This window comes from Sinocyclocheilus grahami, unplaced genomic scaffold (assembly GCF_001515645.1).
Source record: "Sinocyclocheilus grahami isolate Dianchi unplaced genomic scaffold, SAMN03320097.WGS_v1.1 scaffold1795.1, whole genome shotgun sequence".
Taxonomy (NCBI): Eukaryota; Metazoa; Chordata; class Actinopteri; order Cypriniformes; family Cyprinidae; genus Sinocyclocheilus; species Sinocyclocheilus grahami.
This window is the reverse complement of record NW_015506974.1, coordinates 39,250-47,907: the sequence shown is the minus strand read 5'-3', so window position 1 is coordinate 47,907 and position 8,658 is coordinate 39,250. Positions and strand designations below refer to the sequence as shown.

Genomic DNA, 8,658 nt, shown 5'->3' with positions numbered 1-8,658 from the left:
AAGTGTTCAGATTTTGCAGTGTAGTCAGTTTAAATTGAACTTGAGTAAGCTACAGATCCCCCAAAATAATACTTCAGTAATAATACTTCAGTACAGAGGTTAAAGAGCTGGCTGTCTGGTGCAGTCTTAACAACCTGGAGCTCAACACGCTCAAAACAGTGGAGATGACCGTGGACTTCAGGAGAAACCTCCCTGCACTCTCCCCACTCACCATCATGGACAGCACTGTAACGACCTGAAGTGGAGTCATTCAGGTTCCTGGGCACCACAATCTCTCAAGACCTGAAGTGGGACACTCACATTGACTCCATTGCTAAAAAGGCCCAGCAGAGGTTGTACTTCCTTCGCCAGCTGAGGAAGTTCAACCTGCCTCAAGAGCTGCTGAAACAGTTCTACTCCGCCATCATTGAATCTGTCCTCTGCACTTCAATAACTTTCTGGTTCAGCTCAGCTACCAAATCTGACCTCAGAAGACTTCAGAGGGTAGTCCGGACTGCTGAGCGAATCATTGGTACAACCCTCCCTTCTCTCCAAGAACTGTACTCGTCCAGAGTGAGCAAAAGGGCTGGCAGAATCACTCTGGACCCCTCACATCCAGCACACTCCCTCTTTGAACTGTTGCCATCTGGTCGACGCTACAGAGCTCTGAGCACCAGAACGACCAGACACAGGAACAGTTTCTCCCCTCAGGCAATCCATCTCATGAACACCTGACAATAAACGTGGAACACACAACACTATTATACTTTTTTTTTTATTTAACACACATACTTGTTTACATTTCAAATTTGCACCTAACATACCTGTATATACTAAATTGTCTATATTGTGTTTTTGCTATTTTGCACATTGTCTATTTTGTATATTATTCTTTTTATTATCTGTGTCTTGTCTTGTCACTGCCATTCTGTTGCACTGTGGAGCTAATGTCACTAAAACAAATTCCTCGTATGTGTAAACATACCTGCCAATAAAGCTCATTCTGATTCCGATTCATCAAATGAAATTGCTTATGGGATTTCCACCCTGGGATAAAAAAAGCTATTTCAAAAAGAGGTGAAATGAGATGTCAATGGGGTAACATGGGGTTCACTGCCACCTTCTGGCTCTGCCAGAGGTTGTGAGTTGGTCTTCCAGAGGTTAAAGTTTTGCCGGTTTAACTGATGCCCATGTTAACTTGTAACTTCTATGCAGGATGTGAAAAGCTGCTGCCACTATTCTAATTAAATTTTCACACTACACAATGTTGGTATTATTGTAAAGATGAAAATAAGGGATTTCATTACCAGTAACAACAGAAATGTATTTAACAACAACAAAAAAACGCTTTATCTTATAACCCTCTTACTACACTGAGGAACACTTGCAAACTCATTCTCGAAAGCAACTGCAATGATGTTTCAGGCCTTTGGTGTGAGGAGAGTTTCACCCATCACAAAGACGACATGTAAGGTCTCTCTCCAGTGTGAACCCTCATGTGGACTTTCATGTTGTGTTTTTTAGCAAAACTCCTTCCACAATGAGGGCAGGTGAAAGGCTTCTCTCCGGTGTGAATTATCATGTGGGAATTAAGGCTTTCTTTACTTATAAAACTGTCCCCACACTGAGTGCAAGTGAAAGGCTTCTCTCCAGTGTGAACTCTCATGTGGACTTTCATGTTGTGTTTTTTAGCAAAACTCCTTCCACAATGAGGGCAGGTGAAAGGCTTCTCTCCGGTGTGAATTCTCATGTGGCCTTTAAGGCTTTGATTACATGTAAAACTGTGTCCACACTGAGTGCAAGTGAAAGGCTTCTCTCCGGTGTGAACTCTCATATGGACTTTCATGTTTTGTTTTTCAGCAAAACTCTTTCCACACTGAGCGCAAGTGAAAGGTCTCTCTGCAGTGTGAACTCTCATGTGGACTTTAATGTTTTGTTTTTGAGTGAATCTCTTTCCACACTGAGGGCAGGTGAAAGGCTTCTCTCCGGTGTGAACTCTCAAGTGAACCATGAGGACTGTTTTAAACTCTTTCCACACTGAGTGCAAGTGAAAGGCTTCTCTCCAGTGTGAACTCTCATGTGGACTTTCATGTTGTGTTTTTTAGCAAAACTCCTTCCACAATGAGGGCAGGTGAAAGGCTTCTCTCCGGTGTGAATTCTCATGTGGCCTTTAAGGCTTTGATTACATGTAAAACTGTGTCCACACTGAGTGCAAGTGAAAGGCTTCTCTCCGGTGTGAACTCTCATATGGACTTTCATGTTTTGTTTTTCAGCAAAACTCTTTCCACACTGAGCGCAAGTGAAAGGTCTCTCTGCAGTGTGAACTCTCATGTGGACTTTAATGTTTTGTTTTTGAGTGAATCTCTTTCCACACTGAGGGCAGGTGAAAGGCTTCTCTCCGGTGTGAACTCTCAAGTGAACCATGAGGACTGTTTTGTTTACGCAACTCTTTCCACAGTGATAGCACATGTTAGGCTTTTCTCCGATGTGAATTTTGATGTGATTCTTAAGCCGTTTCTTGTCTGTGAAACTCCTTTCACACTGATGACATATGTTCTCTCTTGAGTGAATTCTCATGTGATGATAAAGGTTTACTTTACTTCTGAAATTCTTTCCACACTGATCACATGTGAACAGCTTCTCTCCAACGTGAGCTCTCAAGTGAGTCTTAAGACATTCTTGAGCTCTGTTTCCTGAAGAAGTCTTTGTGGATTTTTCTGCAGTCATGAAATCAAGTTTCTTACACCGATCTTTCTCTTCTGCTTCATTCATTTCTTGACTCTCCTCTTTCAGTGCTATCATGTCTAAAGTGAAAAAGACAAATACAAATTAACACCAGCTTAATGGTACAAAGCAACAGACATCCAAGCCAATCTGAAAGCATCAGAGCCAGCAACATTTTTGCTAGATCCTAAACTAACTAAACTACTGAAGAAGCAGTTACCTATTATCTCAGTCATAGAGTCAACTATGCTCAGTTTTGCAAAGAAATAGTACTTAAATCAGATTTTTTTTAGCCCCATCTTAGCACAGGAACCATACTAGTGTAAATTCCTTTTGATATGTGGACATCATGGATACACATAGACAACATAGAGAACACCGATACAACAGCGGGAGCACACACATCTTACTTGTTATATTTCTTAATAAATGGGGTAATATTTGACCTCTGAGTACACTGACTGGATGTGCAGAACATCCTGTATATGATTATTTCCTGAATCTGTAATATGACCCATCTTTCTTAATAAACTTGAAAATGCTTTGGTTGTACACTGTCTTTCTGTGTCTGCTTTATTGCATGCTGCTGCTAGTCCGCACCACAGGGGTTGACTCAACAGTTCCCAATTGATGACTAATAGCATAGAGATAATAAACAGTCTATCTAAAAGTGAATCTAACACTTACTTTTTAAATTACATCTTTCTTCCAATGCTATTAGCTCTTTTGACTATATAGACTAGGGATGTGCGTCTCTTGACTCAGGCCGATACGATACGCATCTCGATGCATAGCCAACGATACGATACATTAAAGATACATATAAAGCAGCTACCGATACGATGCGATACGATTCACCCCTGTTATGATGCAGTGCGATCCAATTTCGATTGAATTCAACACGATGCAATGGAGAAAATATGATCACTTTTAATGCCTCGAGGCCTGTTTCATAAAACAAGTTAACCAAATAAGTCAGGCTTATTTCAGTTAGTCTGACTCATTGTCAAATGATTTGGTTCCATAAAGCAAATTTAACATAGGCCTAGATCAAGCTTAGTCACTGTGGCAACTTATGCTGGGAAACTAACCTGGTCTAAAGCAGGCTAACTGTCAGGCTACGCTAAGCTCTTCTACTGACCAATAGGAACATAATGATATTACCACTGTCTCACATACTATTATTTGACTTTTTTACAGTTTCTAGCCATGCAGCCTTTCTTTCTGGTTTTATTACAGCGGTACCTTTATAGTTTGCAGAACAGATAGCAGGACATTAGAACATTACAATCTAAAATGGCTCTTTAAAGCATGAAAATAACTAAATTAAAAGTTAAAATCACTGAATTAAAAATGAAAATGACTACATTTTAACTGCTATAAGAAACACACATCAACTCATTTGAGCGTATAGTAATTAGTACTGTAGCCTACTGTAGAGTTATTTTTTCTTTAAATTCCGAGATTATATCTGGTAATTCTGGTAAGAAAAATCAACTAGTCATTCTCTCTTTCTATAAACTTGTGATTCGGCTCAGAATCACAAGTTTATAATACCACACTTCTGGATTTTTTTCCTCAGAATTGACAAACTAGCAATTGTTGAGTAGAATTAAGTTATAAAGTTCGAACTAGGAGATAAACTTGAATTTGCAAGAAAAAAAAAGTCAGAATTGTGAGTTAAAATAGGTAAATGTTATGTAAAATGTTCTATGTTTAAATAGTATTTCATGCTTTAACTGTAGGGCTAATACAATATGTCCCATATGTGAATATTATATAGACCTATTGTTTAAATTTAATTTATGCTGTAAAGTAGGGTCATCATAGCAGGTTTCATCCATAGTCTGTCGGTTTAAACGTCTGTGTTTAGCTTCAAATGGCATCTTTGACGACAGTATTATATAAAATTATTTGCATTCCGATTCTGACATCCAAAGGCACAACAATAAATTTTTTTCCCTCTTATTCCGTGGATTTTACCCGCTTCCCTCCACTTGGTCCCAGTGTTTTTCTGCCACAATGCGCGCGCAGCTGCATGTTCGATTCGATTAATTTAGTGTTACTGCTTCTGGTTTTCTACGTCAGCGTCGAATGATCGGTTTATAACAAGAATTTGAATGCATCACTAGATCTCGCAGGAACCTTTATTCATTCTGCGGCGAATTCGAACGTTTTTCACTGGATCTCGCAGCGCTGTGCTGTAACAGTGTCGCAAAATCATTGTTGGTTCCAGAGTAAAGCCGTTTCTGAGCTCGGACAAGTTTATTTGCGTCGCAGTCCAAGCTGATGAACGGTCCGTGCTGCGCAGCTCAAAACGAGTAGCGGGATTCTGTTACGCTTTTGTTTCGTTTGCCGTTTGATGTTTCTCATATGCAACAGAAATGGCAACACGAGCTGAACAATGTGGTGGTTGCGCCAGTGCGACCAGGCACAGAATGTACTCGCACCGGCAGAAAAAATGGTCACAAAATGCAACCATTTGGTTGCAGTCTGGAGCCCTAGTGTGTGTGTTTGTTTATGTGGTTTATTGGTTGTTGTTTGAATCAGTGCTTCTCTTCTTGATCTTCTCCTCTGATTTCCTATTCTGTGGGAAATCTCAGAAAGCAGTTGCTGGTGGATGTAAAACAGAGGTGGACCTCACATTTCCAGCACTTGGCTCCCCTTCTTTTCAGCCATAATCATCCAGTGGGCTGTGGCATCCAGGCGCACATCAGGGACTGGAATTGGAGCAGCGGGTCCTTTTCTCCTCTTTTCCTCATACTCGGCAGCAATTGTGGAACAGGGACGACCTTTCTTGCGCTCCAGGCTCTTTCCACTTTTGCAAAGGCATTCAAGCGATGTATGACTTGAAGGTATACAGCTTCATATGCTCATTCTTCCTCATGCCAGTGCCTTCACAATCTCTTCGGTAGAGCAGCCAGGTAGTCACGATGACCATATCCAGTAAGTGGAACACCAGCCGGTGGTACCACTTCTTTGATCTGATTTTGTTCCTGTACAGTGCAATCAGTGAATCAAGGAGATCCACCCCACCCATGTTGAATACCTTTTGTATTCTTTCACCACAGCAGGGCATGGGACTTTGGTGATCATCTTTTGCTTGCAATCCCACCTGTCAACCTCGATGACTGGGTGGGCTCCAGCGTAATCACTGAGAAGGGTCACTGAGCGATTATCGTACCACTTTACAACGTGCAAAGTTGTTTCTCCAACCATGGCCATCTTCTGTTCAAAAGATCCACGTCCTGCTCTCTTCAGCTCAGCATCAGACATCAAGTTGACACCTGGTAGTCTGTTGCCATGAACAGTACCAGTGCAGTGAATTCCCTGCTGAACCAGTGTAAGTACAAGAGGGACACTCGTAAACCAATTGTCAAAAAAAAGCTTGTAGTTCAAAACTAACAATTATACTAATAAGATGATGATGATAATAATAATAATAAGAAGAAGAACAACAACAACAATATAAAACGCACTAAGGATTAACGAGCTGCTGGATTCATGAATATTAATCAGGCTGTGTGCGTTCGCTCGGACTGATTCGCTGAAATCAAAACAGGGACGATAATAGGTGAGCACCAGCCAATGAGATTATCGTTTGCGCATTAGTTCCGCCCACTAACGGGAAAACCCGGCAGTTCTTAAAAGCTGAAAAAATCCAAAGGAACTATTTCCTGTTATTTTGACAGGAAAATACAACATAGAATATCATTTACATGTAGCGCATGTATGTAAGACTCTCTCTCGCTCTCTGCTCTCACCAAAGCGACGACGAGTCGTGTGCCGTTACAATAGACTAGAGTTCACAGTACGTCAAATACAGGTGCGCTGCGTAGCCATTGAGATTAACTGAAAAACAGCACAGATCGCTTGACGGAGAGTGAAACTCTGAAGCGCTCAGAGTGTTCGGCCAATAAAAATATATCTATGCTAAACTTATACTTGGCCTCCAACTCACACACTGGCGAGTAAAATCTGAGAATTTATTAATCATTGGCTAATATTACACATCATTTAGTCACCCAGAGTGACCATTTAGTCACATATGTGAGTGATTTACTCACAATGCAGAGGGTTGATTATGTGATCATAGAGTTCAACTAGAGTGACCATCACCACTATAACCTAGGGCCTAGGCCCTTCTCCAGCGATTGATCAGTTTGGCCAGGAGGCCAGCTCTCGGAAGTTCTGGTTTATCCAAATTTCTTCTAATAAGGATTCCGGTGGCCACATGCACTGGAGAACCTTCAATGCAGCAGAATTTTGTTTTGTAGTCTTCCCCAGATCTGTGTCTCAGCACAATCCTGTCTCTCAGCTCAGCAGGCTATTCCTTTGACCTCATGGCTTGGTTTTTGCTCTGATATGAATTTCATCCATTAGACTTCATATTGACCGGTGTGTGCCTTTCCAATTTGTAATAAAAGTTCCTAGTAGGGAAGGAAGAATTGGTTTCCATTCACCCGCTTGACAGTTTTTTGTAACCGTTTTTTTTTTTGTAACCCTAATGGTGTCTAGTTAAGAATCTTTGATGTTTCCAAGGTCAACTAATGACCCATGGGGTTCGTTTGGCGGCCATCTTGAAATGATGTCATTGCGAGTGTCAAAAAAATCACAGATTTTGATAACTCCTGAACCATACAACATACAAACACAAATTAACCCACTTTTTCATATAATTCTGAACCAGAAATCAAATGGAAAGGTCATTGACATGATACAACTACTCTTTACTGGTGAAAAATAGGCAAATTACTAGGGGTGGGGGTACAGCATTTCGATATGCTGTATCGAAAATCGATACAGCATAGTATCGCGATATTTTCCGCGGCAATACTGTATCGATACACGGATGCCAAGTATCGATCTTTTATTATACTATTTGGTATAATAACAAAATCAATTTCTTTACAGTCCACTAGATGGTGGAGTTGAGTTTTTCTCAAATCCTTTAATGCACGGCAAGCCGTTGATTATTCCACTTATTCCATGGTCATTTGCCAGTATTGACAACTTAATGCTGTTTATGATGTTAGCAGCGCAATATTTAACCGGAAGGGTAAAAATTACGGTTATTTTCGTCAGTTACGGCTTGTTAGCTCTAGCATTCTCCCCGCTTCAAATCAGATACAGAGATGAAATAGTGCGGTAAGACCACATTTATTTGAATGAATTATCCATCGAGAGAGAGATGACAGTTGTGTGTGTGAATTACCTGCATCTGTGCGTCTCTCTCTACAAACAAAGAAGCTGTTTAGTTACTTCGGCAGCACTGACAATAAGTTTCTGTGATCTGCAATCTCCGACCTCTCTCCCTCTCACTGTGTTTATGTGCGAGTGGTGTGTGTGTGTGTGTGTGTGTGTGTGTGTGTGTGTGTGCATCAATTAAAGCAGCGCATTAATATAGAATGGTGATATAGAACTGGCTTGAAACTACATGGAATGAATGAAAGTAAAATACTAAGAGCACAGCAGTGCATAGTATACCTGTTGTAGCACATTGTTTACTTTAAGAGTACATGTTATGTTTAATTTAAATGTAACATTTTTATTTTAATGTAAGACTATGTTTTATTTATTTTCAATTTAACAGTAATTTACTTTCAAATGCCCCAATTGCTGAAGGGTCTGCACAACTTTTTTGTACAAGTTCATTGTTCAAAATAACTGTAGTAGCACAGCAGTGCATACCTGTTTACATTTAAAGGGGTCATATGATGCAATTTCAAGTTTTCCTTTCTCTTTGGAGTGTTACAATCTGTTTGTGCATAGATAAGATCCCTTAAGTTGCAAAGACCAAAGTCTCAAACCCAAAGAGATATTCTTTATAAAAGTTGAGACTCGTCCACGCCCTCCTAAAACGGCTCATTCTAACACGCCCCCACATGTCTACGTCACTGTGTGGGAAGATTTGCATAACACCACCCAAATGTTTACACAAAGAAAGAAGGCGTA

At 40.4% G+C, this 8,658-nt stretch overlaps 1 pseudogene; it reads right to left on the bottom strand.

Annotated features, from left to right (window-relative positions):
- Positions 1-940: 940 nt before the first annotated feature.
- LOC107572682 (gastrula zinc finger protein XlCGF57.1-like) overlaps positions 941-8,658 on the bottom strand; it is a 22,806-nt pseudogene continuing 15,088 nt past the window's right edge.